The sequence below is a fragment of the Delphinapterus leucas genome, chromosome 10 (genome assembly GCF_059928025.1).
Source record: "Delphinapterus leucas isolate spDelLeu-1000000601 "Yukka" chromosome 10, BTC_Dleu_Yukka2, whole genome shotgun sequence".
Lineage (NCBI taxonomy): Eukaryota > Metazoa > Chordata > Mammalia > Artiodactyla > Monodontidae > Delphinapterus > Delphinapterus leucas.
The window spans coordinates 99,956,472-99,979,399 of NC_143138.1; the positions used below are offsets into that span (position 1 = coordinate 99,956,472).

Genomic DNA, 22,928 nt, shown 5'->3' on the forward strand with positions numbered 1-22,928 from the left:
TGAGGAGGACATAACTTTCGAGGCTTTCAAGCCAAAATATCAGGAAAGACCTTTTCATCCTCTACCCCAAAATAAACAGATCTCCAAAGAGTCAGGTTAGAGCAGTGAGTCCTGACCCCAGCCCTAAATATGCAAGATCCCTAACCCTTTAGGAGAGACAGCTCCTGAGCTCGGACCTTTAGAACCAAAGGACTGAGGTCGTTGTATAAGTGACCTCAGAACGTTGGAAAGGAAAGTGACAAATTCAGTCCATCATGGGGCTGTTTTTTCTTTCCTTGATGCCAAGCAGCTAGCGGCTTCCCTGCTGTGCCTCCTGGAGAGTTATCATTGGGGGATCCAGAGAAAGTGCGGGCAGTAGACAAGGTGAGGATTCCACCTCAGAGGAGATCCCTTGTTTACAGGAGGGCTTGAACAAAGAGCCTTTCAGTGCAGCCACGGCCAGTCCAAAGCCTCTCCACGTTCTCGGGGCTGTCCTTGCCAACGCAGGGAAGAAGGGAGCCGCTCTCAGCTCTTTGGCACTGATGGTTAGCATTAAATAGCTTTTAAATCCTGGCAGCTTTCAAATTCCCATCTCTCTGACTTTTTCCCTGTGGTTTGGATGGTCATTTGCTAAATATTTTACGACACGTCCTATGCAGCCTCCAGAGCTCCCGCTCCACTCTCTGGACTCCCCTCTCCCCCAGGATGATTCACAAGTTCATCAACGAATGTATCATCAGTTACTCACAGCACTTTCTCCGGACACAAACACACTCAGGGATTTGTGTTGACAAAAATAGGAAGAAAAGTAACCATGGTCAAGAGCCAAAAAAAAAAAAAAAGGAAGAAAGAAAGAAAAACGGTTTCGAGGCTCCCACAAGGGCCCTTCCTCAGCACCCGCCTTGGATACGGCCTGGCTCCTCCCCCATCTCCCCGCTGTCCATGGAACACTGGAGCGGCGGGGCACCCAGGGCAGAAAGCGTATCTGTACACCCTGCTTCTCTAGACACGATCAGAAATGGGGGTGACCCAAGGGCTTCTTGCTGAGGAGCAAAGGACTGGGGCTCTTCAGTAAGAACTTGAGCTGGGAAGTCAGGCTGGTGCCACCCTGCAAATGCTCCATCGTCAGCTCGGGGGCAGAACCGGAGTGTCAGCTACATCAACTCCGCTGAGGGCAGCAGGGCTGAGGGACCAGACTGCTGTGTAGGTTTACTTAGTTGCTCCTGGATTCCAGTGCCTTTTTCCGGGCCCCTCGAGGCTACCAGGCGAATCTTTTTTGTGGGCAGGCCCTAACTTGCTTGTGTCTCCTGCCGTGTGGTGCTGGTAAAGCAGGGCAGGGCTGACAAGGTTGGAAATTGGCCCCCGGATACCTATTCCCTTGGAAAGAGTCAGGGTACACAAGTGAGTCCCTAAAAATGTAGGATCCCTGAGCCTTTAGGAGAGACATCTTCTGAGCTCAGACCTCTAGAACCACAGACACGATCACATCAACCGACCTAGGACCTGGGGTGGGGATGAGACGCCTGTCTTCACTAAGTGCCCACCCCCCTATTTTCCTCTTCCCTCACCCCAGCCCGGTCCTTGGCCCCTGGCCCCTGGTTGCCTCCATTTACGTAATTATCACTATTACTCTCTGTATATCCCCAGCCTTCGCTCTGTGCCTGGGCATGCTGGGCCCTCCATTTAATGCTTATTGGAATGAAGGAAAATAGTGGCATCTTAGGAGTTTAGAAGATGGTCAGATGCCATCTAATCTCACCTCATTCATCAAATGTATGCGCCGGGGCTTCCCTGGTGGCGCAGTGGTTGAGAGTCCACCTGCCGATGCAGGGGACACGGGTTCGTGCCCCGGTCTGGGAAGATCCCACATGCCGCAGAGCGGCTGGGCCCGTGAGCCACGGCCGCTGAGCCTGCGCGTCCAGAGCCTGTGCTCCGCGATGGGAGAGGCCACAGCAGTGACAGGCCCGCGTACCGCAAAAAAAGAAATATGCGCCGTTCGGTCGCCGATGGCGTCTGCCACCATGTGAAGGGGGCTGTGTCGAGGCCCTGCCCTCGAGGGGGCCACATAATGCTGATGAGATCAGATGTGCTAGTGATGAACTGTCTAGAGATGGGAAGAAGGGTTCACGGGGGGTGTGGGGAGGCACAGAAGTGTCACAGCACTGAACAAGCTCAGAAAACAGCAAGAAGTTAGGGATGGCTGCCCTAGCGGAGGGAGTGAGACGTGCGTGTGGCCAAGTCAGCGTCGGGTTGGGACAGCCATACGCTCCTTGCTGAGGAACATCCTTGGACTGTATTTGTAGGCCGTAGCGATCCAGTGGATGTTGTCAGGCAGAGGAGGGACGTGATCAAATTTGCATTCTGGAAAATCTCTCTAAAAGTCAGATCCCCTCTACACTGCTTCCAATGGCTATCCGACGGCTGAACAGCTGCCTGGGGGCATGGGAAGCTCTCTCCATTCCAGACCCCTTGGTGATTTCCATCTCACAATCTTGTAGGCCCAGCTCTGCCCCTGGGGTCATGCATACCACACGCTTCTTCCTGCGCCCTAGAGGTTCTGACTCACCACATTACCTGGGGTCAGGTTACAGCCTTTGGCTGAAGGACCCTGCCACCCTCCCTGTCACTGGTCCCAGGAGCCAGGGCCTCTCATTCCCCTCACCACAAAGTTCCTGCACCTTGATGGCAAGGTCATTTCTACCCCATGTGCACATCCTACACCCATTTCCAGACAGGCTCTGCATTTGTCCTGGAATTCCAGAAAGTTAGAGCTAAAGGAAACAACCAACTCAAAGGACAGAGGAAACCCTGAGGGTCAAAGAAGTTAAGCAACATGCCCAAGGTCCTAGGAGTCTAGGATTAATTTGCTCAAAGGTGTTGAGTTACACAGTTTAACAAGAGAAGCTCAAAGGGACAAACCTGAAGCTAGTATGAGTATCTGCACTGGGGAGCAAAGGAAAAGGATGGAATCAAGTCCTGAGAGGGATTATTGTGACAATCAAGAGATTATTGTATAAATATTGTATAACTATTGTATAAGTCACTTAGGACTGTGTCTGGCATATGGAAAACACAGCTTTTAGGGGAGACAGTATCCTTGTGTGACTTTTTTTTTTTTTTGTATTTTGGCCATGCCACGCAGCATGCAGGATGGTTCCCCAACCAGGGATCGAACCCAGGCCTCTGTAGTGAAAGCGCTGAATCCTAACCACTAGGCCACCGGGGAACTCCCCTTCATGTGGACTTTACTGTTAGGCTGATTTGGGTTAAAACTCTAACTCCACTGCTCACTGGCTCTATGACCACATGGCTTTTGGCCAAGCTCTTAACCTCTCTTTAGGTCTTAATTACCCGCATATGTAAAATGGGATAGTAATCCCCATCTTATAGGGTTATCATGATGATTAAATGTAATAGTGGTTGTAAAACACTTCGCATGGTTTCTTGGCACATCTTAACCAGTGAATCTGTGTTGGCTACAGACAACATTATTGCCCTTGTTATTAAAGTACCCTTCATTTAAGAAGGCTTCCTGAGCCCACGTGACAGTCTCTTCCTGTTCAAGTATCTGGGCCTTACCTGAATATGCTATAGATTCAAAGCCAGGTAAAGAGATTGGATTTCTACATTTGGCAGTACACTAAAAATACGTTCTCTCAAAAGCATTCTGCCCTCAATCCATAAGTACTAGGAGAAAATAATTATTTGAAACACAGCTGCTGTGTTCTGATTTAGAACAAATGCTGGGATGAGGCTAGGAAAACATTTTCTCCAAAAGTAGTGGGACTTTTCTCTTGTGACTTATGCTCCTAATTTTAGACTAATATTACATAGTTTGCATTTCCAGAGGGGTTATAAAGAATAAGAAAATTGCTAATTTGGGTCTGTAGGGAGTGGGCTGGGATATTTCCATCCCCTCTGGAGTTTTGTAAATATGTTCCAGGCCAAAAGTTCCCAGGAAAGGGTCATTCCTGGGATCTGTTTTGTGCCACGGGCTGGGCTCAAGGAGGATCCAAGTGACTTTCTGCTAGAGTCAGAAAACTGTGATCCTCTGGCTACTTGTCCACAATCCTGGAGGCCAGGAAGTGTGTCTAGAGTATCCACTGTTTGAGGCTCAGCTCTGCCAGGTTCTAGGTGTGTAACCTTGGGCAAGTCACTTTCCTCTCTGGGGACATAGTACCTGGTCTATAGAAGCCCCTCAGCAAATTACGTCTAATTCATTCATCATGAATAAAGGAACAGGTCTCAGTTGCCCCATCTGTAAAATGGGAATAATAGTACCTAGGCTGCGTGTCTTACAGAATATCACAGGAAGGAAGCAGGGCAGGCCTGATCACCATTATTCACAGCTAAGAAAGTGAGACCCAGTGAGGTGAAGGAACTAGCCCAAGGTTACAGAAAAGAAAGGGAGGGGCAGAGCTAGGCTAGCCCTCCAGCTTCCTGAGGCCCACCCCGTCTAGGCTTCTTTTATAGAACAGCCCACTGTCTCTGCGAGAACAAAAGGCAGTGCTGCCTGGGTGTCGAGCATAAGCCTACAGCATCAAAGACTTAAAGTCTGAGTGTTGGCTCTGCCATTTACTAGGTGTACCATCTCAGGCAGGTTGCTTCCTGCCTCTGGACCTCAGCTTCAGCATCTAACTTGTGAAGACCTCGGTTCCTATAGGTTTTTGTAAGGAATAGAGATCATGTATGGGGGACACGCCTAGAGTTCCTAAGCAATTAGAATCTTCTAAATACAAGCACCTCCAACCTCACACAAGCTTGCTGGGTGCTGGTGCCCACCGGGGCACACTGGTGACCAGATGGTTTCTTCTCAGCCAGAGGAGAAATCCTGATTCCAGCCTGTGAGGCATGTGCAGCGTTGGCCCGGGTTCTGACAGCAATTTGCCCAGGCCCTCGGGAAAGCACTTTCCCTGAGCCTCAGGTTCCTCATCTACACAGTCAGAGGCTCCATTCTCTCCACTTTGGGGCTCTGCTGCCCCAGGACCTTGGGGTGGAGGGAGGGGAAGCTGGAGGGGAGGGGGCTTGGCTGACCCTCGGAGCCTGTCTGTGTTCCCTGCGGCCCGGGCGCGCCCTCCCCTCCGCGGCCCCCTGGACCGGTCGGCAGCCAGTGCTCCTCGGGGGCTGGGCTGCTCCAGCGGAGGGGGCGCCGGCGAGGGGCGAGGGCCGGGGGGCCGCGGAGGCGCCGGTTCCCACCCAGGGCTGAGGGGAGGGGGGCGTCGTGCTGAGTCAGCGGCTGGCTGCCCTGCGCTGGGGCTCCCTGGCCTCGGGGCCTGCCAGCTGAGCCCCGGCCAGGAGCCCCCGGGAGCCCCGCTGCGATCGATGACGCTGCCGCTGCTGCCACGGCAGCGGCAGCGGGAACCGGGCCCCGAAAAAGCGTCTTCCCAGCCAGGCCTCCCAGGGCTCCGGGGGGACCAGCTGTCGGTGCAGGAGCGGCCTCCTTCGGGCAGGATCCTGGCCAGCGCCACCTCTGCCCTCCCCGCCTCCCCGCTAGATCCCCTAATGATGGTCATTATTCCTCTCACCCATGCAAGCTTTACTTATAAACTGCTTTGCAGCCATTTAATCCTTCCAGAAACCCAGTGAGGTAGTTTATGAGTCAGGGCCGCACAGCAAATAAACAGCTCACTCAGAAGGGACCATTGGGGAGAGTTTAGTGTGGGACTATTTGCAAAGTTGAGGGGGGTGGGCGGTGTCATGGGAAACCAGTAAAGCTGGTGAGACACCCCAAGGCTAGCCAGGGCCGAGGGGAAGGGGGAGGGTTACTAAAACCCGAGAAATGCAGCTATAAGAGAGGACTCCCTGCAGGAGCCTGGGCCCAGGGAACTGAGGGGCCCCATCACTGAGTCCCCCAGATGGCAGAGAGCAGCTGGGGAATAAGGACCCCGTCCCCTCTCTCCTCCTTTCCTCCCATCTCAGTCTCCCATTGGCCACATCCTACCGGAAGCCAGAGAACAAAAGAGCCCGCAGATAGGACCCATGATCCCCCCTATGACTCAGCCCCTGGGGCACAGGCAGGGTAGAGAAGGGGGTGGGTCGGGGGTAAACCTGCAGGGCAGGTAGAATCCAGCACAGGTGGGAGGTGTCATTAAGCCCACGATGCTGGAAAAGGAAGCAGAGACCTTTAAATCTGAGGCCACAGAACAGTAACTGCCCATCCTGGGATTCAAACTCTGGTGCGTCCAGCTCCAAAGCCCTAGTTCTTTCCACTGTATTAGACCAGCTGTGAGAGCAGACCGAGGGGACCAGGGTAAGAAGACGGGAGGGTTGATTCATTCAGCATCTCCTAGCCAGGGTGTCCTGGTACCCGGGAACCCACCCCATCTCATTCAGTGCTCCCTAACCCATTTCCATGATATTCCCTGGAGACCTGAGGAGTGTAGCTTAAAGCAGCCCATGCATGTTTTAGCTCTAAAGTTAACGTAAACTTTATAGTTTACTCCACCAAATATATATATATTTTTTTTAATTGTTTAAAATAAAAATAACTTAAAAGTTACTTTATTGCTACCTACCCCAAAAGTTCAAGGAGAAAGAGACCCTCCAGGGAGGGGTGCTACACTTTTTCTCTGGCGTCAGGTGCCCCTAAAATAAGGCTGTGTACCCCACTGTGAGAAGCACAGAGAAGTCCTTTAGGGAAAGAAGTTCCTTGCCCAACATCACACAGCTAATAATCGTACTTGGAATCCCATGACCCTGCTCCCTGCATGGTTGAGAGAAAGGGAATCAGGCCAAATGGAGCCCAGGAGAGAGTCTCAAAAGGGGAGGTGGTCACTAGTGGTCGGCCTGAGAGGGCGGAGGGGGAAGAGATTTGAGCTCGGTGTCAGCATATGTCCACTGGGTTCTCTGTCCCCAGCTCTGGGGACACTCAGAGGAGCCTGGTGAGGCTCGTGTCCTCAAGGAGCTCACACCCTGAGGAGACAGGCATAGAAGCTGGTAGAAGGGCTGGGAGGCAGGCAGTCCCACCAGGCAAGTGGCAGGAAGTAGAAGGGCTGGGAGGCAGGCAGGTGGGTTCAGAGCCCCAGCCTTGCCCCTTCTTGGCTGTATGACCTTGGGCAAGTCGTGTAGCCTTCCTAGGCTTCTGATTCCTCTTTTACAACTGGGCAAGCTCCTGCCTACGTCATAAAGCTAGTGGGAGGAAGCATTTGGTCCCGCATGGCAGCACCTGCACTGAAGCACACGTGAATTGGTTGGCATCTCTTTATGATAAACCCTGGGCTGGAGGGCTGTGCGGCCACGGCTAGATGGGACAGCCGCACTCCCCCAACCAAAAGTTGCATTTCTTGGTCCAACGTCAAAAGAGGTTCTCTCAAATCTCCTGGATGATCTCAGCTCTGTGGTTTCTGTTGCCGTGCAGCTGTGGGAGAGGTTTAACTCTGCTCGGGGCGGGGGTGGCTAGGGAAGGCTTCACAGAGGAGGTGCCCTTTGAGATGGACCGAGAGGATTTATGAGGGTCGTCCCGGGAGACAGGGGAGGGTTGTCCAGGCAAAGGCGAGTGGCATGTTGGGAAGGGTGAGTGTTTTGGTGTAGGTAGAACAGAAGCGGGGAAGGAGAAATGGCTGGAATCAAATTAGGGTGGGGCCCCTACCAACAGATGGAGGGGTTCGGACTCCCTCCCAGGGGGAGAGCAGAGCCATGGAGACTTTAAGCAGGGAGGTGGCAGTTGAGGTACTCACTCTAGCGACCCCTCTGTCAGCAAGCGAGGAGATGGGACATGATGGGAAGGTGGGGAGACCTCTAGAGGCTATGACAGTTATGAGACAAGAAGAGATTGTGGCCCAAGTGAGGGGGGCACATTAGCCATGAGGACAGAAGGAGAGGAGAGATCTGGGAACCAGTCCAGGCTCAGCTTCAGGTAGGGGTGACAGAGGGTGATTCTCAGGGTTTGATGTGGGTGACACGGAAAGACATGCTTTTTATCGAGATGGGAGCTTGTTTGCGGGAAGGAGCACAAGCTCTGTTCTAGAAATACTGCGGTGGTGATGGGGGCACTTGTTAGTCATCAGGGCGGGGAGGGCTCATTAGCTGTCACACAGATGGGTGTGTGCAGCTCAGCGGGAGGTGGGCTTGGGGGGCCACGTGGGCACGATGGAGGAGGGTGAGGACAGCAACAGGAAAGGAGACCAACTAATATTCCAAAAATCCATTTGACTCCCTAAGCCCTGTTTTCCCACCAAGGTCAATAGGAGATTTGACTTTCTCCGTTTTCTTTTTATCCATTGGCTCCATAATATTTATTGAGTGCCTTCTACGTGCTGCGGGCCGTTGGAGAAATAGGATTCTATTCAACGGCCAGCTCTTCAGAGCCTCCCGTGGGCAAAGTCACACGCCATCCCATTTCCCCTAAGAGTGACCGTCAGGGATGAACAGTATTCTTTCCATTTCACTCTCACCTCCAGGAATGGGGTTAGAGGCTGCATGCATGGGTCCCCGTGGGCATCCCATGGGGCCTCTGCACGCGGAAACGCCACTTAACAGATGCTTTGCTCTGGCTCCTTTGTAGGGCTCAATACTCTCCCATAACTCAACAGAAACCTCCCCTGAGCTCCTAGCTCTCCTTTTAGAGAGAGTTTTATTATCAGGAAGCCGTGGCCCAGACAGACGGCGGGGCCCAGGGACAGAGTCCTTTCACTCTTAGATTCCTCTTCCTCCAGTTCCCAGCCTGGGAGAACCCCCCTCCCATCCAGCCTCACCCCAGCCTCTGTCCCTGCACCTCAGCTGGAGCCCCAGACTAGACTTGCCGTGGTTGAAATTCAGCCCCTGATCTGATTCCCTGGGTATTCTTTCCACCCCATTTTTTCCAGGCCTGAAACCTTGGGGCCTCGGTTTTTTCATCAGTAAAATGGACATGATTGCCAGTTTACCGATGGAACAAGGCTGTTTGGAGGATCAAATGAGATACTGGGAGGAGAAAGTGCTTTGCAAACACTGTAAACTAGAAATCATGGGGCCTCTGAGCTCCTGTCACTCTTTTTAGAGCCGTGTCCCCACCTGCCTCCCTGAGTGCGGCCCCAAGGCAGGAGCTCTCAAGACTCAAGCAAGAGGTCTGAGGTGAGGAAGATAAGCCCAGGGGCTAAGGTTCAACCCCAGGGAATCAGCTTTTGTCCCTGGAGCTATGGGAGCCAAGCCTCTGCCCAGGTTTTATGAGCTCAGAGAGGGTTTACACTATGACTAATAGCCCATCTCACTCCCTGGGTCTCCTACTACCTGCTGGGCAAGAAGTCTGCGGGGACTCAGCCCCCCTTAATCACCGCCACCTCCCCGTGACCCGCCTCAATCACGTCTCTTTACAGTCGGGCACAGCCCGCTGGGCCTCCTCAAACTTCCATATCTGCGCCGGGAGATCACTGATACGGCTCATGGCGTTTGCTCGCTTCCACGCCCTGGGCCCAGCATTTGGGAGTCACGCAACCCCACAGGGCCAGGGCGGAAGCAGCGAGGCCAGGCTGGGAGCCTCCCCGCCCTGTAAAGTACATGAACCGAGCCTGTCTTTACGGCCACCTGGCCGGCCAGCCTCAAAGCCACTGGTCAGTCTTCCTCCTTCCCAAGGACTGTCCCCCTCCACCCCTCCTGCCCCGCCCCACACACACATCTACGTTCTCCCTGGGCTCCAGGGATCTCCAGACACCGCATTTCTCCCGCCAGGGAGGGAGAAAGTTGCTAACCTCGTCGCCACGCCAGTCCATCCCTCATTCACTCACCCACTCAAGTGTTCCTTCCGGGCCCACAGAGCATCCTCTCTGAGCCCGGCCCTGTTGCTGCGGACAGAGATGAATGAGCCTGTCGCTGCCCTCAGGGAGCGCGTCGTCAGAATTGGAAGGGGCTGCAGAGACCGTCAGGGGGCCGTTGCAGGAGGCAGAGGGAGAAGTCCCAGCGCATCCCTCGCCCGCACCCCTTGCCTGCACCTGGCCGCCGACTTGGCCTGATGGTCTTTGCTGGGGTCTCTGGGGTCTTCCTGCTCCCCGGGAGCAGCCCACAGTCAAGGGCTGATGGCAGTCGGGGGCACACACCCAGCTCCCTCACCCCTCTGGTGCGGACTCCCAGGGTTTCCTAGTGGGATTAAGATGACGTCTCCCACCGTGGTAAACGGCTTGAAAGCACAGCTTTTTTGGGCCGACTTCTCTTCCCCCAGCCTGTGGCGTTCTCCTCGCCTCCCAGTGACTGACGTCCACGCAGAGCCCTGCTCAGGGTCTGCTGTGGAGGGGCCCACGCTAAGGCACCCCGTTAACAGTAACGGCAGCCAGCCGTCCACACGGGCTGTGGGAGCGCCCTGAGCGCCTCCTGAATACCAAACTCTGGGTGCGGGGGACACTGGACGGATCCAGTCATGGGCCCTGCCTTCAAGAAACGCCCTGTCTAGTGAGGGAGACAGACATGGAAACCAATGGTTACCGGTCAGAGTGATGCGGGCAGTGACGGAATGTGGTCCAGGCTGCTGTGACAACACAGAGGGGAGCCCCTAACTCAGCCTGGGGGTGGGAGAGGCATCCAGTAAGCTGGGTCTTAAAAGTCCCGCGGGAGGAAGTGTGCAAGGGTGTTGCGGGTCAGGAAAAGTATGCGTGAAGGCCGAGTCAAGCATGGCCTGGCTCTGGAGACACTAAGTAGCCCACTGGGGGTGGAGCACCGGGAAATGAAGCCGAATCCAGATCCTAAAAGGCCTCTTATTTTTCCGTTTGCGTTTTTCAAAGAGAATCTGAAGAGGGCAATGTTTAAGCCGAGGAAATGAAGCTGTAATGGTGTATTTCAGGCACCAGAGGAGCAGTTATGCAAAGCAAGGTCCTTCACTGCTTCTTGTCCTGCTGGCCTGGCTGTGACCAGATGGCCGTCTGCAGGGGGACTCAAGGCTTTGGAGGACAGAGTAGAGCAGAAGGCAGCAAGCAGGGCGGCGCCGGGCTCCCCTCTCTGGCCAGCGCAAGCTAGCCCTGAAAGCCCCCCCTCTCAGGCCTGGCTCCCACTCTTCCCAGAGATCCCTGTCTGTTGGAAATATGGGAAAATCAGATTCTGATGATAATTTATGTGGGTATGGAGGAGAGGTGATTCAGACATTCCTGGGCCCGTCAGGTGAGCCTGTGGATTGGAGCCACAGAAAGTCAGTTCCGTGAGCAACAGAGAAGCCTGTGAATTGGGTTCAGGAGCCTTACTGGGTAACAGAGTCTTCAGTGTGGGGAGGTGCATTTCTGAGCCCAGCGGGGGACGGTCACTGAAATCTCTCCCTGGCCCAGCTCCACAGACTTATATCTGGGTCCTAGGAAAGAAGAGACCTCTGGGTTAAGCCTAAAAGAGCTTCTTTAATAAATCTCTGTTCCCAGTTCTTTTCATGGGTTCTCTGGCTGAGTCTTACAAGAATCCAACGGGGCTCTTGTAAAATTCCTATGCCCCTTTTTAAGAAGAGGTAAGAGAAGCTCAGAATTGCTGAGTAATTTGCACGTTTTTAAGTTGACAGAGAAAGGGGTGAGCCAATTTCCCACACTGCACCTCAGCCCCAGATGAAGCTCTGACACTCCCAAGAAGTCCAGTGAAGTCAGGCAGCCCCCAGACCAGGAACAGCCAGTCTTTTCAGGTAGCACCTGTCAACCTCTAGAACCTCAACCTGATTGGCCCACCAAAGTCGCATGACACACCACCTACCCAATCCCTGCATCCAGGAGGACGCTAAAAGCCAATGGGCTTATCCCTGTGTCTCATGCCCACCCCTGAAGCAGGGGATGGAGCCCCGCCCCCTCCAGCACTTTGGGAAGGTGAGGACATCTCTAAACAAAAACCAGGAGCTGTTGCTAAAGGAAAAGGAAGTGATTTCTGGAGGAGCAAATAGCTGGTGACGGCTTCAGTCGTGTGAGGGAAACGTGATATATTCCATCCACAGCAGACGTGGAGCACATACAGAATTGTGCCAGGGCCCCAGCAGGCACGCTCAGGCTGAGCAGTTTGAAGAGGGCTGAATAAAGGGGTCTGTTTCTAAAGGGGCAGGTAGAGTGTAGAGAGACCACAAGGGGCAGTGCAGACCGAGGGCAAGGCTTAGTGACAGAGAGACAACAGTCACCAGAATCTGGAGGGAGAGTAAGCTGTGGGGAGAAGACAGCTGGCAAGAGAGCGACTTTGGTCCAGGGAGGTGGCCAGCTCATGGGGCCCTGACAGGGCAGGAACCAGGGGAATAAGCCCCCATCCGGCTCTCTTTCTCTCTCTGTCTCAGGTGTGCGTCCTGTTGACTACAGCTGGCCAGAAACCACAGGGCAAGGATGTCGATTCATGCAAACTGCGCAGGTCAGCCTCCAGCCTGGAGAAAGGTAGGATGTGGATCTAGGGAAGCAGATAGAAGGTGCCCAGCACATTGATGGCTCAGCAACTCTTGAAAGCAGTGCCCTTGGTCCTCATGCTGGGGAACTCCACTGCAAGCAGCGTTGTCACTGTTAAGGGTGCTTGAAAACATGTCCCGGGACACGTCCAGACTCTGATTCGGTATGTTTTAGAATGGGTTCACCTGGGTCTTGGGTGCAGGTGGTAGCGGGGGGAGGTGATTACAGGAAGCAGCAGTGAGGGCGTGAGGAGAACCAGACAGGCAAGGAGAAAAAGTCAGTGTGAGTGTGTGGTGGCAACGTTGCTAGCCTCTCAGTGGATAAATACTCCCAAGATTGTTCACCGGAAGCGCAGTCCCCGTCCCCCACTGGTTGAGGACTGACCTTGGGGGTGTGCTGACCGTGTCTGCATGTGGGTCTCAAAGGCTCCCACAACCTGGGAGAAAATCCTGGGGCAGAATGTGGAAAGATGTGCTGCACGTACCAGACATGGGCCTCTGACAGCTCGAGGTGGGTCTGAGCCTGCACAAAAGCATCCCCACAGCTGTGGCTGATTAGAAGTGGGCCTGGGATGTGACGTGGGCACCAGGTGCATGTGCCAAAGGGGTCTTGTGTGCAGCCCCAAACCTGCACTGTAGGTGCACATCCCAGGTGCTCCTGAGAGAGACGGTCAGTAGTCCACAACTGGGCAAACTTCCAAGCAGGGTAAAACACTATGTTTTAGGTGCTGGGGGCTGTGAGTAAGTCAGAGTCCCTCAGAAGAGGGAATGAGCGGTTGATTGCGCTGATATGTAATCTTGTGCCTTGAGTGTGTCAGTTATCTACTGCTGAGTAACAAATTACCCCAAAATCTGGTGGCCTAAAACAATGATGATCATTTGTTGTCTCACACAGTATCTCTGGGTCAGATTTCGAGGCAGCTTAGCTGGGAGGTTTTGACTTGGATTGTCTCAAAGGTTGCATCCAGGTGTCAGCTGGGCTGCATCCTCAGAAGGCTTGGCTGTGGCTGTGGGATCTGCTTCCAAGATGGTGCACTCGCATGGCTATTGGCAGGAGGCCTCAGCTCCTCACCATGTAGACCTCCCTGCTTGAGTGTCCTCACAACGTGGCAGCTGGCTTCCCCCAGGGTGGGGGATCCCAAAGAGCAAGGCAGCATCCACAATGCCTTTTATCACCCAGGCTTGGAAGTCACATTCTGTCATTTCCACAAGGTCCTATTGGTCACACAGGCCAGCCCTATTCACCATGGGAGAGGACTACACGGGGCATGGATACCGGGAGGCTTGGATCACTGGGGGTCACCCTGGAGGCTGGCTACCACCCCAGTGTTTGCCCAGAGCCTGGCATGTACAGCCACCCAATTAGTGTTTGGCGAGCGTTGACTCTGTCCCAGCATCGTGCAAGGCTTGACGCAGCCCCTACCCACAAGGACTCGTATTATTCTTGGAATTTTAAGATAGAGATTTAATAAGGAAAGGCCAGTACAAGCTAGTGGTCAAGAGAACCATAAACGAATAGGCTCAAGGAGCTCAACATGGCCCAGGAGGCAGTCCAGACGCCTTGGTGGCAGGCGGAGAACCAGCTGAGCCCCTGTTCTGCCCTCAAGGGGAAGTTCCTTACTGCTTGCGAGTTGGGCGCAGGAGGTCCTGGGCCTGTAAGCCGAGTGGCTGGGTGACATTGAGCCGATTCTGCCCTCTGTTTCCTGCCCGATGACTGACAGCACCCAAGATGGTTGCTCCAGTTTGGGACAAGCCTGGAGGCTGAGAGCTGGACAGGCCCCGAGAGGCCGTCTAGTCTCACATCCAATGTGAAGAAAGTGAGTCCAGAGAGAAAAGGGGGTTATCTAAGGTCCCTGGGAAACTGACACAAACTCGGCACCCACTTTGAGCCAGGCCTTGTCCTGGAACCTTCACCCCCATCGTGCCATTTAGTCTTTACAGCAACCCTGAACTGTAGGAATGATAAACCACGTTTTACAGAAGAGAACTGAGCTGTCCAGGGTCAGAACTAAGAAGTGGTGGGGCCTAGATTTGAACCCTGGTCTCTCTGACCCTGAAGGCCATGCAGGGTAGAAGGTGGACAAATGGAAGACGGTAGAGTCGAACGTCTGTGCCCCTACCAACGGTGGGCTCTGGGGACCGTGTTTATCTCCAGCCCCCTCCAGCCCTGGCTGAGCTCCCTGGATGGTGCCAGGGACATGGGGCGTGTTTAGCAATCCCCGGGTAGAGCCGGCCGCTCTGGGACGGAGCACGCGGTGGTGACACCATGGAGCTCTTGGCTGTCTCCACCGTCCCCGTTGCAAGAAGGGCAGCCACCACGTGAGACAGTTATTGCCACACACGTGGGGCTCAGCATCTTAGGATAAGGCCACGGGAACTCAGGGGACCTGAGCTCTGGTGCAAAGGCTCATATGATCAGGACCGATGTTGTGTAATGGTTTGGGTCAAGGGTTTGCTAGTCAGAGGCCCCGATAAACAGTGCTGGACTCCTTAGATACAAACACAACAAGCGTTTATTGGGTATCCGCTGAGTGGCAGCCACAGGCCAGGGCGCCGAATATACATTATTTCATATTTTCACAGCATTCCTGGGACGGGGGCGGTATCGTCATCTCTCTTGTAGGTGAGGAAACTGAGGCTGAGGGGGGCGATGACATCCACAGTCACAGTTATTTAGGGCCTGAGTCAGCATTGGAACTCGGGGCTCCGGGACTCTCAGACCCCCTCCCCAGGCTGCGCCTCTGTTCTAAGGACGGGGATCTCTGCCCCAAGGGTGCGTGGTCAGAGGGGAGGCCCTTTCTTTGCATTGACCACAGGGTGCTTCATGCAGCACCCGTCCAGGTTTGCAGTTTCACCCAGGGGTTAAACATGGGCCATTAGGTGTCTGAGAGAGTGGCCTTCAAACGCTGCCACTTGCAAGCTTTGTGGCTTCGGACAAAGCCTCTCAACCCGTGTGAGTCTCAGTTTCCTCCCACCTAGAGCAGCCTAAGAATCTGTGCTGCGGGCTGCCCTGAAAGGGGGATGTGGCTCAGGTACTCCGTAGCCGGGATCTTGACTTCCACGAGAGCCTGGGCACCCCTTAGCGGGACAGTCACCATCTTATTAACCTTCGCATCTGCTGAACACGGAGCCTGGTGCACTCCAATCGACGGCTCAAGGCCCCGGGTAAATGTCATCACCTCTGAGAAGCCTCCCTCGATGCCACTGGCCCCCTTCACCGTGTTCTCAGTTCTGTGTTCCTTTAACGCCCTGGACAGACCTCTGTGTTGGCATTGATCGGGATGGAGAAGAATATAGTTTCATGGCGAAGATCAAGGCGGATCTGGAGTCCAGTCCACCCCTGCCTTTCTAGCGGCCCTGGACAGGTGACTCCACCTCTTTGATCGTCAACATCATTTCCTGAAGATAGGAATGGTAACCCTGTCCTCTCAGGGTAATTTGTTCATACTCCTAGCACAGGAATTGACACAAACTAAATGGGTAATAAATGGTATCATCGTTGTCATGGTTGCCGGCATTGTTACTGTTGTTATGCAAATATTCTTTTGTCTGTCCGTCTCTTCCCTCGGGCTCTGAAGTTGCAGGAAACCCAGGAGGACAGGGGAGCCTGACCTCTGCTGACCAGTCCGTTCTGTGCCAATATCTACGCTGGGGGCTTCGCTTATGCTGTGATCCTGTTTGACTCTGCTGGCCGGTGGCACTCTCCTCATTCTTACAGAGAAATGCCCTGAAGCCCAGAGAGGTGAAGTAACGTGTGGAAGGCTGCACACCATGGAGAGGTGGAGTGGGTCTTCTAAGCCCAGCTCCTTCCACCAAACCTATCTCGTTCATCTCTGCATCCCAGGGCCCAGCATGACAGGGACCCGAGAAACGCCTGTTGACGAACGATCAGCGTCCCAGCTCAGGCCGTGACACATGACGTTTAGGAGGGGGTCCGCTTAGGCCTCGGGGTGTGTACTTTGCAGAGGCAGAGAAGGGCACTTTCTCCCAGGTCTGATGCAAACACTCATGCCGGGATGGATGAGGGTTGCTGGACACACAGCCACTGGAATCCGGTCCCTCCCTGGCTGGCCCAGTGTCATTGCTCCACACTGGCTCCCGTGGGGACCGTCCACCTCAGCCCTGGCTGGGCTCCACATCACCTCTGGACCCCGACTTAGAGCATCCCCACCCCCATGTCCTTCTTCTGGGGCTGGAGGGAACAACCTTTCATTTATTTTTCTTCACTGTGCAATTCATTTTATTTTAGAAAAAATATATAGTTAATAGAGAATGAAATTCTCTATTTATTTCAAATATTTATTTCAAAACGAAAACTGAGGAGTTACGGATTAACCACAACATGACACAGAGAGGCAAGCGCCGTTCACATCTTCCAAACTCCCAGTCTACGTGGACACATGCATACCTTTACATAAATGTCTTTTTTACCAAAACGCTGTTTGGAAACCTGCTTCATCATCTAAAAAAATATTATGACAACAATAATTCCTGTTCGTGATAGACAAAGCGCAAACTGTGGATGATACAGGACAAAAGCAAACGTGGCCACCACTGCCGACCTTTGGTGGGGCTTTCCTCTCCATCGACATTTCTTCGCTGTAGGTGACGCAGACAAGGCTGTGCCACGGTGCTTGAGGATAAGCGTCAACATGTTTTCTCTCTAAATCCGATGAGGATGTTTTCAGGGTGGGTGAACATGGGAAGTTGAAGCAGGGCCTCTGGTCTTCACGCTCCCGTGGCCACGTGTGCAGGACTCGCTGGTCTCTCAGAGGCGGGCGGCTCTGAACCCGCAGGCCCAGCCAGGGTGGAATGGTTCCCTGACCCAGGTCCCCCCCCCACCCCAGTCACAGTCACTGCTCCAGCATCCACCCCTCCTCCCCGGCCTCCGTGCCGTAGGCCCATCAGCAGCTCAGCCGCCTCCAGGCCACCTCCCAGGTCCCCAGTCTCTGGGGACACAGCCCCTTCCTTCCCACTTCTACCCCTTCTATCCAGAGCCATCCAGCACCATCACCTCTGGGAGCACAGGCTTTAGGGGAGAAAAGGCCAGTAAATTCTTCTCTGGGAGAAGCTGATGTGGAGAGGTGGAGATGCAACCTCTCTTTCCTCCTGGAATCTCCTACAGCAGTAAGAACCAGTCAGGAGTTAATATGCCCACACAGTGTCCCGCCCGCAGCAAATGCCTATAGCAAACAAATGCACAGTGGCACTCTTTTGTAACCTCTTTCCATTCCCTCTCTCCTTAATGTTTTTTCTCCTGTTCAAGCTCTTCTCCTTCTCCTCTACTTTCCTGGCCCCTCCAGCCCTCGCTGGCCTTGCCTTCTTTTGAACTCCTAAGGCTGAAGGATCCCGGACTGCAGGGCCTCCAGACGGGGTGGCTCGGGTCACCGCTGTGTGCGCTGGGCTTGGCTGGTCTTCAAGCGCTGTGGGCTCAGGCACTGCGTCTGCCCTTGGTGGATCCCGGGAGGAAGCAGCCAGGGACTTAGCAGGAGGCACTCTTGACCGAGAGGTAGGAAGTTAGATGGAAGACATCTGTCCCCAAACCTCACCTCCATTGGTGCAACATAGAGGCTTCTTCTAGGGTGCGTCTGTGGGCCCAGAGCAGCAAGTGTCAGCCCGAGCTTAAGGGCAAACCTGGTGTCTGTGGCTGCCGTGGAGTGGTGGGGAAGACCTGGAGAAGCTTCAGCATCATCTGGGGTGTGGGCAAGCCCGAGGCCGGCAGCCGGAAGCCAGCATCCTGGTTAGTGGCAACACCACCTGTGCAAGGCGGCCCAAGACCAGGCGGTACAGACGTGGGAGGTCTTGGAGCGTCTGAAGGAAGTAAAGGTGGATGATGGGTGTCCGATGGCTAACCCAGTGACCCCAGTGGCAAAAGAGTGGCCTTCTCAGTGCCCCAGCCCCTCCTGTGGCTTCACCCAGTCGATCTGGTTTAGCTGGAGCCTAATTCGGGCCACACAGGTAGTCAAGAGGAAGGACCCAGAGGAAGGAACTGCTTTCTTTTTATGTGCTCTTTGCATCTAGATTCGTGGTAGCCATAAAATGAGCGATCCCTGCCTTGGCCAACATGGTGTCCAGACCATCGGTGACTTTTTCTCATTGCCAGTGTCATCAGGATGAACCCCAACAGGGCGGCTAGTGCAGAGCTGTCTGCCCCTAAACCAAGTGGTCCTGACAAGTGAACTCCTCCCTTCCCCTGACTGGCCTGTGGTACTTCTGCTTCTTTCTGTGCTGGTGGCTGCACCTCACATGAGTGTCGGGTTCCAGCAGTGCTGCCCGCTCCCTGAATTATCGTCTGCTCTCTGAAAACTGAGTCACCTCGTAAAAACTCTACGTGTATTGAAGTCATTTCTAAATCCAGCACGTACCCAGCACATCGCGGGTTCTCAACTGGCATTTGCGCTTTCATTCAGTCGGAGAACTCAGGGAAGGGGCCTAAAGGAAACCCATTTTCCCTGTCGACTCCGGTGTAGCTGCCAGCAGATCCAGGCCCCTCTGGCCAGGTCACTCCCTGGCTCAGACACCTTCAGTGGCTCCCTGTGACCTACAGGATAAGATTACAAATCTTAACCATCATTGAAGACCCTCACAGTCTGACTCCAGCTGGCCTTTCCAGCCTCACCTCCCAGTCTAGCCACACAGGGCCACGAAGTCTTCTCCAGCTGTCCCTGGTCCGTTCGGCGTTCGAGGCCCAAACCCTCCCTGGGTCCTTCCTTAGTTCTTCCGTAGCACTTTTATTCTAATCCTCGTCAAAAGGGAACTTAGATTCCCGTAGGGTTTTGGCCATCCGTCACAGGTACTGGAACTTCCTGGGTTGGAGGTGTTGTCTTAGCTGAGAATCCTCCATGCCCTGTGCTCAGAGGAGCTCAGTCGATACCCAGTCACTGCGCCAGATGCTTTTTACAAACAGGAGCTCATCACTATGGCAACCTCGCAACCCGGGCAGTGCTTTCCCCCAAACGAAGTCTCAGGTTAAGCAACTCGCCTGAAAGTCGCATCCACTTAGCTTCAAAGGTAGAACTCTTTCCAATGTGTCCAAAATATGAAAAATAAATCACTCTGCTTCGCAGAAGCAGTGTTACCTGGACCTAATCCCACCTCTCGTGGAGGCTCCCTACCAGGGCAAACAGCCCCCTTCTCTGAACTTCAATTTCCTCAACTGTTACGGGGCATGATATTAATAGCTTCCTTCTTGGGCTGACAGAGATAATGCACGCAAAGCGTGCGCCCTGGTGATAAGTCCTCTTCCTTCCTGGGTGCCCTGCCCCATCTCCATGTGGTGCACAGGCCCCTGCGATGGCTGAGCAGTGCTGGCTGGGGCAGGGCAGGAGGCAGGGCCCGGTCCTTCCTGAGGTTCCCCAGAATCCCACCTCTGGCCCCTCTGGGCGGGGGGTGGGCGGGGAGCCAGGCTCCCTGGTCGCTGATGAAATGTGTCTGTTGTGTGCCTGTTGGGAAACGCTGAGAGCGGAGAGGACGGCACAGCAGGCATTGCGTCTCCCTGCCGGGTCCAGGCTGCTTGAGCAACCCCCTAACCCTGGCAGTTGCTCCATCTGCAGACAGGGCGATGATGCCCCAGGGCGGGTGTTGCACCATGTTCTTAGAAAGCCGCCTATGTACAGGCATTTCCATCTGGGGCCTGGGCTGGTTTGTTTAGTCACTGTCTTTTTCACTTCCAAATTTCTGAGGGCAAATTGGGAGACAGCGAGATGGTGAAACGAGCATCATTAGCCAACTCTCTCTGAGGGCTCACCCTGCGCCCTGCGCTGTGCTGAGGCCTTACGTGTGAGATCTCGGGGAATCCACACCCCAGCCCTTGCACTAGGTACCGTTCTTCCCCTCACTTGCCGAGGAAAACACTGAGGTCCAGAGGGTCACAGGGCTTGTAAATGGTGGAGCCAAGATGTGAGCTCAGCCTGCGGGATTCTGGGACGCTTCCCCGCTGCTCCGCGCTGACCGAGGGCTGACAGCCTGGGTTTTGAGATCAGGTTGTCCTGGGGTTGAATCTCAGCGACGCTCCTGCCTCGCTCCGTGTCCTTTGTAGGCCCTGCCTCCTCTCTGGGCCTCCATTTCCCCACCTGGAGAATCAGTGGCTTAGAACAGATCACTGGTTCTCAAATGTTTCTTTAGTTTTCTGTAAAAAAAATAAAATGCTTCAAGCAGCTATGGACTGCAGACAGGCAGGAGGGAACTTCGTAGGGTGAGGGAAACGTTCTAAAAGTGGATTGTGGTGATGTCTTTTCTAAAAGACCTTGAATTGTATACTTACAACGGGTGAATTTTATGGTGTGTAAATTATCCCTCAATCAAGCCGTAAAGAACTAGAATGTTTCATGAAACAGCGACATTCAACCCTCAGGACCCCAAAGGATTGTTTGAAAGCCATCGGGCCACTTGGACTCTGGATGGCCTTCAGACTCTGACCTTGTGGAATTCTGAGGTCATTTTAGTTCACTTTGCGCAGCCGGCTGTGGGTTCTGTGGGGACAGGGATGCCACCTTCTCTGCTGCCACCCCAGCCCAGCACGTGGCCCATAGCAGGTGCCCCTGGGAGTCGTGAGATGAGTCGGTGCGTGGCGGGAGGGTCGCCTTGTACATTCTCTCAGTGTTCACACGCCTTGGGGCTGCTTGGAGGAGGGCATTATGTTTTCATTTCTTTCTTTCTTTCTTTTTTTTTTTTTTAAACCATGCTGCATGGCTTGCTGGATCTTAGTTCCCCGACCGCAGATGGAACCCGTGCCCCCTGTGCAGTGAAAGCACAGAGTCTTAACCACTGGACTGCCAGGGAAATCCCATGTCTTCATTTCTGAACCCCAACTCCCAGCAAGGATGCACAGAGTAGGTACCTGGTAAGGGTTTGTTGAATTAATTTAAAAAGTGAATGAATAAATGGCTCAGTCCCTGCTCAGGGGACAAGCTGAGGAGGCAAGACATCAACTTGTTTTCAGACCTAAATGGCGTCGGACGCACAGCGTATATGCACACTGTGTATTACTTAGTGTGTAACTTTAGGGCAAACGAAATTTACTGGGAAGGCCCGCGGGGGACTCGCAGCTCATGCCACGGGAAGGATGGGTCCCGGGTCTACGCAGCAGACCCAGCTCATCTCTTTAGGAAGCCTCTACGGGACCAGGCCGCTGTAACCATTCTCGTTCCTTGTGTTACTCCCCCTCGAGATGCAGACCCCAGGAGAAGGGCATCTGATTGGCTTGGCTGGGGCACTTCCATTAACAGACTGCATTTAGTGAAGCAGAGAGGGGCTCAAAACCCAAACTGGGTTCTGCTTCTAGAAGAAGGGGAGATACATGCTGGGCAGATCAAAGCAACCGAAATCCACCGGAAAATTTCTCTAATTGCAAAAGAAGGAAATGAGAGTTGGAAGAGTTACCAGGGGGGCCACCCAGGCAAGGCAGGGAAGGTCAGCACCGCGAACGTGGGGCCATCACTGAGCGCCAGATACGGCGCGGTGGGGAGAGGGGGCAGAGGGCAGAGAAGGAGGTAGGCGGTGGGCTAGGAAGTTAAGGAGAACCAGGGCAACTTATAGTTTGTTCTATAAAACTCTTGGCCAAGCTACTGACTAACCCTGATAGCCATCTCTCAGCACCCGGGGCCATTTCCTCTCTGTTCTGGAAGCCTCAGGAGCCCACTGGCTTTGATGAAATGGTCCGAGGAGGACCAGTGTGGGCCAGGTGCGCTGATGCCTCTGGGGTCCTCAGGCGCCCACCTGAGGCGTTTGCTGTGTAGCACTTGCTGCAGCTCCAGCCCCAACTCATATTCCATAGAAGATGGGGGAAAGCAAGAATACTTTGCTGTGGCCCCTGCTGTGGACCTGTTTTCTGCTTTAACGCTCACCGCTGGCCTGTGGGGCGAGTATTAACCCCATTGGGCAGTCTGAGCTGCTGAGAGTGACAAGTAGCAACGTCAGAATTTGAACCCAGGACCGGCGAGCTCCCTGCTTGTACCACGTGCCTCCCCACTGGTTGCTTCAGCTCAGACAAGTCCTGCGACTTCTGTGGGTTTCCCCACCTGCAGATCAAGGAGCTAAAAGCTGAAAGAGAGGGTCGTCTCCAGCCCTAGTGAGACTATTGAGAAGCATCCCAGACGGCCCCAGAGGCGACGGGGACAACCCGCCTCTGGTCTCCCTGGGCCCCTACCCCCCACCCCCAGAGGCGTCCCGTCGCCGGCGCACAGGCGCACAGCCTCTGTGGTGATGAGTACGTGCTCCGACACACACACAGACCTCGCAAACAATGCAGGGAAATAAAGTTCTCACAGGAAACATTATCATATTGACTCACGACAGACCCATCCATAAAACAAACTCCGGGTACCTGGGACCGGCTCACAGAGCAGCGGCCTGGGAGATAGCAGCCAGGCCGCACTCTCCTGGGCCTGGGAGGAAGTGGGTGCCGCCAGGGGGAAGGGCAACTTCCCCTGGCTGCTCTGACGCTGGCCCGGGATCTGAGTTATTTGTCAAACAGAGAAAAAAAATGATGATTTTTCAAAAGACGCACAAGTCCCAGAGCGTTATGGCCTCTTTGCCTTGTCACAAGAGCTCTGTTGCAAAAAGCCCGCTCAATACCGTGGTATTTTGCAAGTGACTTGCCATGTCGATGCAGAAAATATGACCGTCTCCAGAGGCCTTTGTCTTCATCAGCCCTTGC

At 54.1% G+C, this 22,928-nt stretch overlaps 1 protein-coding gene across 3 annotated transcripts in view; it reads left to right on the forward strand.

Moving 5' to 3' along the window:
- Positions 1-12,186: 12,186 nt before the first annotated feature.
- TSEN2 (tRNA splicing endonuclease subunit 2) overlaps positions 12,187-22,928 on the forward strand; it is an 88,190-nt gene continuing 77,448 nt past the window's right edge. For all 3 annotated transcript variants that reach the window (XR_016394764.1, XM_089919735.1, XM_089919737.1), the window contains exon 1: positions 12,187-12,263. The gene's annotated coding sequence lies outside the window, so the exon portion shown is untranslated. The remainder of the gene's footprint in view (positions 12,264-22,928) is intronic.